General features: G+C 55.5%; 1 protein-coding gene across 1 annotated transcript in view; it reads right to left on the bottom strand.

Annotated features, from left to right (window-relative positions):
* The window catches only part of JAKMIP3 (Janus kinase and microtubule interacting protein 3), a 51,179-nt gene that overhangs the window by 36,956 nt on the left and 349 nt on the right, over positions 1–13,874 (bottom strand). The gene's annotated exons all lie outside the window — the stretch shown is intronic.

Here is a 13,874-nt window from a genome sequence, read left to right as displayed (position 1 = left end):
CCATGGTTCTGCTGCTCCTGGGCTCAAGTCATCACTGGGCAGGAAAAGGCAGGAGCTGAGTCCCTGGTGCTGGCACCAGAGCGGCTGCCACAGGTCAGGTCAGGTCAGCCCAGCCTAGCCTTTCCAGCCCAGCCCAGTCCAGCCCAGCCCAGCCCAGCCCAGCCCAACCTAGCCCAGCCTAGCCCAGCCACTCCAGCCCAGCCCTTCCAGCCCAGCCCAGCCATTCCATTCCAGCCCAGCCCAGCCCAGCTCAGCCCTTCCAGCCCAGCCCTTCCAGCCCAGCCCAGCCCAGCCCAGCCCAGCTCAGCCCTTCCAGCCCAGCCCTTCCAGCCCAGCCCTTCCAGCCCAGCCCAGCCCAGCTCAGCCCTTCCAGCCCAGTTCAGCCCAGCCCAGTCCAGCCCAGCCTAGCCTATCCCAGCCACTCCAGCCCAGCCCAGCCCAGCCCAGCCACTCCAGCCCAGCCCAGTCCAGCCCAGCCCAGCCAAGCCATTCCAGCCCAGCCTAGCTCAGCCCAGCCACTCCAGCCCAGCCCAGGCCTTCCAGCCCAGCCCAGCCCAGCCCTTCCAGCCCAGCCTAGCCTTTCCAGCCCAGCCCAGCCTTTCCAGCCCAGCCCAGCCCAGCCCATCACCTCGAGCTGCAGCAGGCAGGGCAGGCCAGGACAGGCACTCCCTGGTGCCTGCACTGTGCCCTTGGGGGAGAGTATTGTCCTCATCATCTAATAGTCCCTGTGCTGCAATCACAGCTCCTGCGTTGCCCTTGCCAGGTGCAAGGTGGAATGGGACAGGTGTCCTGGTGACAGCTGGGAGAGCCCTGCTGGGCCAGGAGGAGAGGGAAGAGCCCAGAGGCTCGGGAGGGGTGCAGGGGGCTGGCAGGAGAGGTTCCCAGCTCAGTTCCTCGGGGTGAGAGCAAGCAGCCTCAAGCTGCACCAGGGGAGGTTCAGGTTGGAGACCGGGGAAAATTCCTGCACAGAAAGGGCTGTCCAGTCCTGCCAAGGGCGGTGATGGAGTCACCATCCCTGGAAGTGTTCCAAAAATGCAGATGTGGCACTCAGGGACATGGCTTAGAGGTGAACGTGGTGGTGGTGTGGGTCAAGAGTGGGTCAAGAGTTGGATTTGATGATCACCAAGGGTTTTTTCCACCTTATAAACTCTGTGACTTATGATTCCATGATTCTGCTCCATCCCTCAGGGATGTCAGCTCAGGCCACGGTGACCTGCAGTGGTCAGGAGCGGGAGGTGGGCTGATCACCCACACATCAGCAACACCACAGCTCCTAAGGATGCTGAGCTTTTAAACACTTTTAAAGCTTATTAAAAAGTACAAGGAAAACATGTCTAACAATAAAAACAACTTCAGATTTGCTTTAAAAACCAAATCTGCGATTGAAATGACCACAATGCCCTGGAAACAGCAGCCTAAGAGCATTTTTCTGTCTAGATAATAATATCTTGGCAGCATTTCAACAGAACTAGAATTACTTTCAAGTGTCAAATGCCACATTTTACTGGTGCTCAGGAAATGCTCCCGTGTCCCTGTCCTACCTGCAGGTTCTCTGCTGTAAGGGAGCCCTCCCGTCTTTCCTCCAGCAATCCCAGCTCCCTCCTCCCTAAATTCCTCTGGATTGGACACCCAGTTCTGTGGGCTCGAGGAGATAAAAAAGCTCCAGGAAACAAACACCTGGGACCGGGTATCTGCACCCCGGGACCGGGCACCGGCAGCCGGACACGGGGGCCCGGACGGAGCTGTGAGCCGCAGCAGACAAAGCCCGGTGCAGGGCTGGAGCAGCCCCGGGCCCGGGCTGCGCGGGGGTTTGCGGCGGCGAGGACAGCCCGGAACGGGAGAGCGGCTCCGGCACAGCCTCGGCACGGGCGCTGCCGCGGGAGAGCTCCGCCTGCCCCGGCAGCGGCCCCGCACCGAGCTGCCCTTGGCACCGGGCACGGCTCTCCGGCCGCTCCGGGAGCTGCCAGCCCGGGGCAGGGCTCGGTCCTGCCCGGGACACGCATCCCGAGCCGCTGGCAGCGCCCGCAGCCGCTCCGTGCCCCGGCCGGGGCTGCCCGGGATGTGCCGGGATGTGCCCGGGATGTGCCCGGGATGTGCCGGGAATGTGGCGGGATGTGCCCGGGATGTGCCCGGGATGTGCTCGGGCTGCCCGGGATGTGCCCGGGATGTGCCGGGATGTGCCCGGGATGTGCCGGGAATGTGGCGGGATGTGCCCGGGATGTGCCGGGATGTGCCCGGGATGTGCCCGGGGTGTGCTGGGATGTGCCCGGGATGTGCCCGGGATGTGCTCGGGACGTCCCGGGAATGTCCCGGGATGTTCCCGGCATCTGCCTCGGCACAGCCGTGCCACCCCCACCCTGCGGGCCACCAGGGCCGCCGCACGTTCCCACGGACACATTCAACTTACAGAGCCCTTTACTGAGATGTAAAAAATCCTCCCAGGCCAGAAAAGCACCCGGGCGGATGCCGGACCCCTCCGCTCACCTCAGCTCACCTCCAGCCCGGCGGCTCCCGGCTTGTCTCGGCTCCAGCTCCGAGGGCTGTGACTCAGCAAAGGAGCAGCTTTTCATTTTTCAGATGGAACTTACCAAAGCGTGCCAGTATTACGGGGAGGATCTGCTTCCTGCATCCGCCGCTCTGCCAGCCTCTCCCGAGGTGTTCCCACTGAACCCTCCCCATCTGGCTACGTTACGACAACAGGAAACGGCTTCTTGGGGGAAAAAAATCAAATGCAAAGCCTGCCTGGGCACCGGGGCTGGGCGAGCAGGGAGAGACTGCCGGCCTCCACCTGCGCCGGCTGGAAAGCAAAGGGGATGTCTCCCTGCCAGCCCGGGGGCTGCGGGGCTCTGAGCCGGACAGCAGAGCCCGGGAGCCGGAGAGCAGAGCCCGGGAGCCGGAGAGCAGAGCCCAGGAGCCGGACAGCAGAGCCCGGGAGCCGGACAGCAGAGCCCGGGAGCCGGAGAGCAGAGCCCGAGAGCCGGAGAGCAGAGCCCGGGAGCCGGAGAGCAGAGCCCGGGAGCCGGAGAGCACAGCCCGGGAGCTGCTGTGCTTGGGCTGGGCTGGAGCAGGAAGGGGAACAGGAATGGGAATGGGAATAGCAACAGGAATGGGAATAGGGAAGGGAATGAAACGGGAATGGGAATGGGAATGGGGCTGGGAACAGGAATGGGAATGGGAACAGGAATGGGAACGGGAATGGGAATTGAACGGGAACGGGAATGGGAACGGGAATGGGAATGGGAATGGGAACGGGAATGGGAATGGGAATTGGAACGGGAATGGGAATGGCAATGGGAATAGGAATGGGAACGGGAATAGGAATGGGAACGGGAATGGGAATAGGAACAGGAATGGCAACGGGAACGGGAATGGGAACGGGAGCCCCTGCCCCAGGAGCCCTGCCCGAGGAGCCCTGGCAGGATGGCAGGGATGCCAAGTGCCCCACGAGTGAGGCTGGCTCTGGGAGGATCCCTCCGGCCTTTCCACAGGCTGCAGGATCCCCCTGGATGGGACCAGGCTGGGAAAGAGCTCCTCACCCCCAGCCCTGAGCCATGGGGCAGACCCCACCACGTGCCCGGGCTCTGCACTGCCCCAGCAGGGAGGGACAGCCCGGGGGTCCCCGAGCGGGGTCTCTGTGAGCTGGGAAGGGTCCCCAGCTCTGGCACAGCCCACACCTGGGCAGGTGCCTGCAGGAGCGCCACAGCTCCAGGCCCAGCAGCCGGACACACGGACACTGTCCTGTCCCTGCCACCCTGCCCTGCCCCTGCACTTGTGGCCAGAGAGAGGTGAATGCTCAGCCTGCTCCCGTGGAAAGCTGGAAGTCACTTCCAGAATGATCCAAGCAGAAGTGCTCCAGAGTCCTGTGACAGACCAGCAAACACGTCCTTTAATTACAGAAAGCTCTTCCCTTTGATTTTTTAATTAGAAGCAAGAATGCAGTCCATTTCCACGAAAGGACTGTCTTGTTTTCCTTCCTGTGCTGGCACCACCGAATCCCAAACACAGCCTGCAAATTTCCATGGGTTTCACAAAGTCCTCAAGGTTACAAAGCTTCTGACCAGCAGGGTTTGAGATGCAGGGTGCTCCAGCAGCAGCCAAAGGCTGGTGCAGAAGAGATAAAAAGACATACATGTAGAAGAGATACATCAAGAATTCTGACATCTCTGCAGACATAAATCTGTTCAAACCACTAACATATTAGTGACCATCAGGTACAGTTTTCAGGTGTGAACCAATGAACAGCATCTTCTTTAAAAAGAGAAATACCAGGTGCAGTTTAGAGCTTTAGAATGGATTCAGTGAGTGAATGAGTAAGAAAGCAGAAGAATGAAATTTTCATGTCATGCAGGAGACACGAGGTGAACACTTCAACAATAAAATAATAAAACCAGAAAAGAAAAAATCAATATTAGCCTGAGGCACTAGAGAATCCCAATTTAAAAGAGCCTCCAAACCCCTGGGAGAGCAGGGCTGGCTGTGCTCCTGCTCACAGCAGCCCCGTGCACTGGCCTGGCTTCAAAGGGAAGGGGGCACCAGCCCCGAGCCCCCAAGGCCAGAATCCAGCACACTGCCCCTAATTACACACCAGCACCTGGGAGGGGGAGACTGCCCCTAATTACACACCTCTGGGAGGGGGAGGCAGACCCCAGGAAAGGCTGGAACCTCTCCATCTCAAACTCTGCCATTTCTTTCAGCAGTCTGACCCTTGTATTTGTTATATCCTTAAAATGCCAGGTTGGTTAGGGTTGGAAAGGAACACAAAGCTCCTCTCGCTCCACCCCACCATGGCAGGGACACCTTCCACCATCCCAGGTAGAATGTCCAACCTGCCTTTGGACCCTTCCAAGCCATGCCATGGGCTGGGAGCCTTCCAGCAGAGTAGGAAACAAACCAGAGGGGATGAGTGAAATGCCCTGTTTGGAGCTGAACAGGGGCTTTCAGTGCCCAGTGTCCCTGTCCTGCCCTGCTCCCCTTTCCTGCAGGATATAAACCAGAGGGGATGAGTGAAATGCCCTGTTTGGAGCTGAACAGGGGCTTTCAGTGCCCAGTGTCCCTGTTCTGCCCTGCTCCTCTTTCCTCACCAGAGGGGATGGAGTGACATGCCCTGTTTGGAGCTGAACAGGGGCTTTCAGTGCCCAGTGTCCCTGTCCTGCCCTGCTCCCCTTTCCTGCAGGCTCCCCAGCAGCCCCAGTGGGATCCCAGAGCCCTGCTTGGCCCTGCACAGTGACACGTCCCTGTCCTTGCTGCACTGAGGGAAACACGACTTTCTTCCCTGGCAAACGGCTTGTTCCAAGCAGATTCTGAAAACAAACACACGCTCAGGAGCAGCTTCCCCAGGCACGGCTGGAGCCGAGCGCTGCTGCTGCCGTTGCCATGGAGGCCAAAGCTGCTGCTCTTCTGCCTTTTCCTTCCTTTTGAAAAAGGGCACTGGCTGCTGCAAGCGGGGACTGAGCCTTCCCGTGAGCCCAGAGGCTGCGGGCACACACAGAGGCGCTGTCTGGCACACAGCATCACAGAATTGTTCAGCCTGGGAAAGCCCTCCCAGCCCATGGAGTGCCAGCTGCGCCCGGTGCCCACCCTGTGCCCAGCCCAGAGCTCTGAGTGCCACCTCCAGGAGCTCCTGGGACACCTCCAGGGATGGGGACCCCACTACCCCACACAGCTGCTGGGGCGAACTTTGCTGCCCGGAGCCTTTTTTGGTGGTGGATTTGTTTCTCAATCGTTTTAGTCAAAGCATGAAGATGAGAAATTGAGATGCTGTCAAAAATGAGACTGAAATGTTTTAGAATGGCATTTGAATTTTTAGAAGCACTTATGTTTAATTAAAATCAAGAATTTTAAAGCCCTATTTTGCAACTGCAGCCCGTCTGGAGCCAGGCTGGCACACCTGGGGGGCTCACCTGGAGAGGAGCAGCTCCAGGGAGAGCTCAGAGCCTGCCAGGGCCTGGAGGGGCTCCAGGAGAGCTGCAGAGGGGCTGGGGACAAGGATGGAGGGACAGCACACAGGGAATGGCTGCCAGTGCCAGAGGGCAGGGCTGGATGGGAGATTGGGAATTGGGAATTGCTCCCTGTGAGGGTGGGCAGCCCTGGCACAGGGTGCCCAGAGCAGCTGGGGCTGCCCCTGCATCCCTGGCAGTGCCCCAGGCCAGGCTGGACACTGGGGCTGGAGCAGCTGGGACAGTGGGAGGTGTCCCTGCCATGGCAGGGGTGGCTCTGTGGGGGGATTTGGGGTCAGCTTTGAGGAAAGCTCCTTACTCAGCCAGGAAGGAGGATGGGGTTTTTCTGCTGTTGCCAAAGGGAAGGGAGCTATAAATGTTGTTCTTTCTCCTTTATCATCTCTGATGACTTAGCATCAAATGCTAAAAATAATTTTTATGCTTCATCTTCAAAGTTGATGTGTTGCAATCTTTTTAAAAAAACCAAAACAGATCCTACATCCCAGCAGGAATATTACAAATATTTCAGCATCCAAATGAGACTTTCTGAAGAGGTGCTGCAGGGCTGCCCAGTGTGACATTTCACACAGAGCTGTTCCCTCTGAGCGCCCTCCCAGCCCTGTGCTCACGAGGAGACAGCAATTGAGACGGTGGCACATTTCTGAGAGCAGGCTGTGCTCAGCACCCCCTGCCCGTGGGCATGAGTGGGATCAGGGACCCGGGCCCGTGGGGGCTGCAGAGCAAATGGCACAGGGTTCTGATCTCCAGGGGAAAGCCTGGCCCAGTGAGGTTCCCCCTCACATTTCCGATGCTCAGTGCATTTCACTGTCAGCAGTGGGCAGGACACAAGGCAGAGCCAGCGCTGGGCCTGAGCATGAGCGCACAACGGCACTGAAACACAACTGGTGCAACAAACTGCTCCCACCAGGCCTGCGTGGCTGATGGCCTAAATTTAGATGTAACAAAACTGATCTGGCTGATAAAGAACGTGAAAAAACATCTCAGAGAATTTTACTCTGTGTGAGTCAAGCTGGCTTGGAATTCAGAACTCCAGGGAAACTGGAAGGCCCTAAGCTGGCACGCATGTTACTTTAAAGAGATGAGTGTCGTTAGTATGAAACCAGCAGCCATGAAACAACGTCCCTAAAGCCACAAGCACAGCACCCTCGGGAAAGCTGGAGCACCCTGGTCACACCAGGGCTCATTAGGGACTGAACCACCCGGTGCCTCTGAGTGCTGGTGTACAACAGCACCTCAAACTCCATCCTGTAGTTGTGATATTTTGTGAAAATCCCTTTGCTAGGATTTTCTTCTCCTGAGAAGCTGAAGGGCCTCAGCTTCAAGTATGAACAATTTGTGATCTGCTGCTGTGGGATGCAGCAGGTGCTTCCTCCATTGCTCAGTGTGGGATGTTTCTGCTTGGTGGCCAATCCAGGAGGCAGCAGCTCTTGGACTCTCTGGGAGTCACAGAAATTTATTATTTATTCCTTTCTATTCCTGTCTCACCTTCTGATTAATCTTTCTCTCTGTTCTTTGTAGTATAGTTATAGTGTGATCTTTTTTAATGTAATATATATCATAATATAATAAACCAGCCTTCTGAAATGGAGTCAAGATCTCTCCTTCCCCTCACCAAGTCCTACCTGCCCTGAAAACCACTGCATCAAATGGTGACCCCAGACGTGTCATCAGAGTCCCAAAGCTGCAGCTGTTGTTTGAACAAGCCCCGGGTCCTTGCTGCCTGCCCTTGCCTCCCGTTTGGGGATGTGTGAGATGTGAGCACATCCCTGCCTGTGCAGACAGCCCTGCCCGGGAGCCACGTCTGCTCCCTGCCACTCCCTGCCGCCCGTGCTGACTGACACAGAAACAGAAGCAGGAAAGGAAACGTTCCTGCCTGGGTAATACTCTGCGTCTCAATTCAGTCGTTGACTGGCTTGTTTTTAAACAGCAGCAATGATGTTTTTAGCAGAGCATTTGTTTCTCGTTGGTCCCATGTTTATGCAGAACGCCGAGTTGACCCACACTTGTTCCCCTCACAGAACTGTTCCTGCTCTTACAGCAGCACATACCCAAACCTCAGCCCAGCTCCTGGGAAGAAAAAGAGCCCTCACACTATAATGGCAAGGAATTTACAGGGAAAGGAGGAGAAAAAGGTTTTACACCAAGACTCTTCCCCCAAACTTACGCAAGTCCTTTACTGGGCTTTGTGTTGCACAACAGCAGAGTCCTCTGGGTGTTCCAAGGGGGCTCACGCTCCTGAGGGGTGGGGATGTGCCACCCCCCTCAGTGCCAGACTGAGTGTGACCCTCTCCTGCCATTCCAGGCCAGGCTGGACAGCGCTTGGAGTCACCTGGGCTGGTGGAAGGTGTCCCTGCCCGTGGCAGGGGGTGGAATCAGAGGAGCTTTAAGCTCCTTCCCACCCAAACCAGCCTGGGATGCTGCTGGTCACTGAGCACTGCTGAAGAAACTCTTTCCACACACTCCCATTTCATATTTTCCCTTTGAAGAGACAAAAATAACAAAAAAAAACCCACCCACCCACCCCCCAAGCTCCTAAAACACCAGGAAACAGCTTTGAGGAGAAAGACCATGTTTATATTTGTCTGCTCCTGCCCTTGATGCTAACTCTGACACCAGCCTTAGTGACTGTCCCCACCCCTGTGCCCCTGCTTTTCCTGGCTCAGCGTCCATTCCCACCTCTCATTTCCTGCAGCACAACTCTAGGAAGGCTTTAAGCATTCCTGGCTGTGCATTCTCTTCATATCCATGATCTATCCCATTTGCTGCATTCCTTGCTTCTCCACTATGTTTTTTTACTCGATTTGTGGTTGTAAAACCTTATCAAGCCAAAACCATGTCAGTGCTAGGACACACACTGATATTTTAGTAAGAGGGGAATTTGAAAAAAAAAAAATCCAGACCAAAGAAAGCAAAAAATTGCCTTTGTTTAGGAAGTGTTGCCTGGCAGAGCTGCCTCAGGCTGGAAGCAGGTCAGGCTGCTGGGCCTGCTGCGTGACTGACAGGGAACAAGGGGCACCCACCAAGCAGCAGCTCCTTTAACTCCTGCTGCACCTGAGTGTGTCCTAAGGGAACAAAACCTGATGGGATTCCCTTCCACTGCCACTCTGCAAACCAGCCCAGCGCAGAGCTTTGGCAGCGCTGGTTTTGTCCCTGGAGACTGGGACTGGCAATACGTGGAGCTGGAATTTCTGCATTCAGGAGCCAGCTGTGTATTCAGGAAAGGAGAGAAAACCAAACCCAACGACCACCCTCTGTCCCAAAGGCTTGTTTTGATTTGTCTCTGGCTGTGCTGCTAAATCACAGAACTGTGATCATGGCTGGAAACGACCCCTGAGCTCACTGCGTTCAGCTGTCAGCCCGGCACAGCCAAGGCCACCACCAGCCATGTCCCCAAGTGCCACATCCACACGCTTTTTGAACACCTCCTGGCCAGCCTGGGGCAGGGCTGGACAAGCCTTTCCATGAAATGTTTTTCCCCAATATCCACCCTGAGCCTCCCTGGCCGTTCCTTCTCCTCCTGTCCCTGTTCCCTGGGAGCACACCCCGGCCAGAAGGTCCCCCCAGCCCCCTTCTCCCCAGGCTGAGCCCCACAGGTGAGGGGGCAGAGGCAGAGCAGTGGGGCCGTGATGGGCAGGGGTGCCAGGAGCCCCCAGCTCTGTCCCCTGGGCTCCCTGAGCCCCAGCTGCAGGGGGAAACACCGGGGGAAGAGCAGGCACAGACAGCTGGGAGTGCCAAACTGTGCGAGGAGCCCTGCAGAGGCAGCTCAGACAATAAAGGGTTCCCCCGTGGTGCCCAGGCTGCCCAAGCCCTGCAGGAGCCTCCCCAGCTGCTCCCAACAGCTCTGGGGTGTACCAGGGCTGCCTTACAAACCCCAAATCCATCCTGCCTCCTTCACTGACAGCTCTGGGGGAACAGCTCTGGGGTGTACCAGGGCTGCCTTACAAACCCCAAATCCATCCTGCCTCCTTCAGAGACAGTTTGGAACAGCTCTGGGGTGTACCAGGGCTGGCTTAAAAACCCCAAATCCATCCTGCCTCCTTCACTGACAGCTCTGGGGGAACAGCTCTGGGGTGTACCAGGGCTGCCTTACAAACCCCAAATCCATCCTGCCTCCTTCAGAGACAGTTTGGAACAGCTCTGGGGTGTACCAGGGCTGGCTTAAAAACCCCAAATCCATCCTGCCTCCTTCACTGACAGCTCTGGGGGAACAGCTCTGGGGTGTACCAGGGCTGCCTTACAAACCCCAAATCCATCCTGCCTCCCTCAGAGACAGTTTGGAACAGCTCTGGGGTGTAGCAGGGCTGCCTTACAAACCCCAAATCCATCCTGCCTCCTTCACTGACAGCTCTGGGGTGTACCAGGGCTGCCTTACAAACCCCAAATCCATCCTGCCTCCTTCAGAGACAGTTTGGAACAGCTCTGGGATGTACCAGGGCGGGCTTACAAACCCCAAATCCATCCCACCCCCTTCAGAGACAGTTGGGAATGTGGAGAGCTCAGGCAGGGAAAAGTTGGGATCCACCAGTACAGCAAGTTTTAAATTAGTCATTAGTAGCCACAGTAGAAATCTCAAAAGCGTTTTGATTGGAGAGAAATGGCTTTTAACCACTGCAGGCATTATCTGGGATAGAATGGATAGATCTTGACCACTGAGTGTTTTCCAGTTGCTTGCTACACTACACAAAAAGCAAATGAATCTTCCTTCAAGACCATTCCATTGTACCATAACCAAGTGTCACAAACCCCAGGCAAGGATACCCCGAGCCCAGCACTCAGAGGGGACAACGGCACAGCAGAGATCATTGACAACGACACTGAGAACAAGCACTGGGAGCAAACAAAGCAGGCGCCGTGGCCAGTGACTACTGCCTGATCTGACACGTGCTGGTAGCAAACTCAGTTTAACACCCCCTGGCCAAATCCCGTGGTGCCTCAGCCCTCTGTGCCTCACGCCGGGTAAAACCTGGCTGGTTACAGGGGTGGGATGAGCTTTGAGGACCCTCCCAAGCCAGCCCAGCCCATGATCCCACCCCGGAGAGTGAGGGAGAGCTGCGGGGTCGCAGCCCAGCCCGCAGCCCTTCCCTGGGCAGCAGGGCCAGCTGAGCTGGAGCCACCCACAGGGACAACACAGCCAGGAGCATGAGCTGGGGGGACAGAAGAGCCACCTTCTGCAGCTTGAAGTGACCTTTCTGAGTTCCTGTTGGCACGTGACCTTGTCAAGGTCGAATGAGCACAGCGCCAGTGCAACAGCTCCAGCCCCAGCATCTCCACTGGGCTTCAGGACAGCCAGGACTCCACACCCTGCTGCTGGCTGCGTGGTTGAGGAGACCATTTATCCTCCAGACATTCTCCCAAGCCTTTCCCAGCTGCCTGTCCTCAGGCACTGCCTCTGCTCCACAGAGGAAATCCACTGAACCCTCATCTCGATTGCACAGCAGCAGTGAATAACAAACCCCTGATCACGTGTGCCTGAAAGAGCTGTGTGTCTGCACAGGAATGAAGGGATTTTCAAAAATCTGCCACCGGGTCATTCTCCACTAGAGTCATTCCTACAGAATTCTGCTCAACTCGGAGGCCTTTGGGGGTTTGTTTGGGCATGGCACGTTTGGCTGCAGCTGCAAAGGAGAATCAGGAATTAGCTTGCCAGGTGAAGTGACTGGAGACATGGATTAGCATTTTGCCTCCACAGCAGCCAGCACTCGATGCTCTGGGAGAAGGGAGCTCTCCTCTCCTCTGCATGCAGGTACCTGCTCCTGGCAGATAAAGACAGGATCCCATGAGCGATTTCGTTTGGATTTCTGAAGTATTGGCTAAATTTGTCTGTTTTTACCCTAAAATATATTCGTGCAAATGTTGCTATGTGTCTTAAAATTGTTCAGTGCTGTTAGAGTCTCGCTCCCAGAGTGGTTGGATGGGTTCAAATCCTACATCCCAGTCAACCAGGATGGGTAAAGTTTTTAGGACTTGCTTTTTAAATTATTTTTCCGTTTAAGCCGAGCCTCTGTTCCTGATCTTACATGAAGAGCTGCAGCACAGAAGGTGACAAGCTGAGAACACATGTTTTAAGGGAAAATGTTAAAGATCATAATTTAAAGGCCTTCACTTGTTAACATTCGTTTGCTGATGCTACTTTGAATTCAAGCCATCTGCAATAAAAAGTAATACTTTAGAGATGCATTTTAAGGAAAAAAAGCAGCAAAGTTTTACTCTTCATGCAAACTGACAGTGCACTGGGAAACTTGGTGAAACTTCACCACGTGGGAGGTGTTGACAAGTGAGCATATACTGAGGGAAGGGTGTACAGGCACACAGCTCCACAAATACATCCCAGACTGGTATTTGTCAAGACAGCCCGTGAGCCTCCAGCACATTCTTTAAAGCCTTATTCAAGTGGGGTGTTGTTTTCTCCAGCAGGGCCCTGGTGGCAAATGCTCTTTCCCGTGGCCTCGCACTGGGCCCACTGTCCTCCTAAACACCTCTGCAAACACCAAAATTCCTGCCAGTCTGGAATTTGCAGGTGAGGAACAAGGGGTTATGGGTCAGGGAGCTGCCAGGAGCCAACACAAACCAGGCAGAAATTCCACTGCAAACCAAAGTAACCTGCCCTGAGAAACTTTCAGTTCTGAGCATGTATCAAGCACCCAGCAAGCCCTCACACAGAGAGAGGGGCCCAAGTGCAGAGGCTGAGGATGCTGCGTGGCAGCTGAGAGCCCAGGCTGACAGGTCTGAGTCTTTCTTGCCAGGAAATTATTATTTTGTACTACACACATTTCTCTGGCTGTACCACAATGTGTGAAATAACAGGCAAAAGTCAACGGGACTCCAATGTGTTTTCTACTCTCTGTCTCCATTTTTAGCAGTGTCAGTAGAGGCATCCCTCAAACTGAAAGGAAAAGGAGTCTGGATGAGATAAACCACATTTAAAATGACTGAGAGAGCAAGCAGCTGGGAAGAAAAATAAGAGAACTTTCTTTTTTTAGGCTAAATAGCATAGAAAAGAATCAAAAGCCCAGGGACCTCAAAGCACATCCCATTCCAGCCCTGCCATGGACAGGGACACCAGTGTCACACCACGTCAAGTGCTCCAGGGCCCGTCCAGCCTGGCCTCGGGCTCCGCCAGGGACGGGAGCCTGCTCTCCTTTAGGACAGCATTGCCATGGAAGCAGTTCTGAGACTCGCCGTGCACGAGCAGGAAATGCCTGAACCAGCTCCTCGGCGAGCACAGACTCAGGTGATTTACCACAGCGATTCAGCAGGGCCTGCAGCACCCCAAACAGCAGCACCCCAAACAGCAGCGCCCCAAACAGCAGCGCCCACGGCTGCACGGGAGGCTCAGCAGCAGCCTCAGCCTGGCATGTCAGCTGCATCACACACGACAGAGGCTCCGGGAGATGCTGAGAACAGACGGAGCAGGAAGGTGCAGCTGGGCCCCAGTGCCAGGCAGAGCCAGCCCCTTCCTGGCACCCGAGAGCAAAGCCCTGCACGTCAGAGCCTGAGGGAGAACGGGAAACAGCCCCAGCACGGAATGCCAGACAGCACACCTGGAAATGCAGCCCACAAAGCCTTCAGGCAGCAGGTGGGTCGTGTGCAGCAAATCTGTCTGTCTGTCTGTCTGTCACACTTTACGTCCATATTTATAGATACATTACACAGGTAAGCACTGATTAATAAGCACAGGAAAGCACCAATTAAGGAGCATAGTTGGCACTCATTAGTGAGCACAGGTAGATGCTAATTAGGAGCACAGGTAGGCAAAAACCTCAGTCCCTCATGCTGCACACCGAGGGAGTCCCTGCCTGCAGTGCACTCCAGATAAAACCTGCAGGCTGCTTGTGCTGTCACGTTCAAAGAGATTTTTAACATTCACACTGCAAAAGGCTGAAAAAATAATCCATCCCTGCTGCAGATGCTTCTATT

This window comes from Motacilla alba, chromosome 6 (genome assembly GCF_015832195.1).
Source record: "Motacilla alba alba isolate MOTALB_02 chromosome 6, Motacilla_alba_V1.0_pri, whole genome shotgun sequence".
Classification (NCBI taxonomy): Eukaryota; Metazoa; Chordata; class Aves; order Passeriformes; family Motacillidae; genus Motacilla; species Motacilla alba.
The sequence above is the reverse complement of the archived record's forward strand: the minus strand, read 5'-3'. Positions and strand labels throughout refer to the sequence as shown.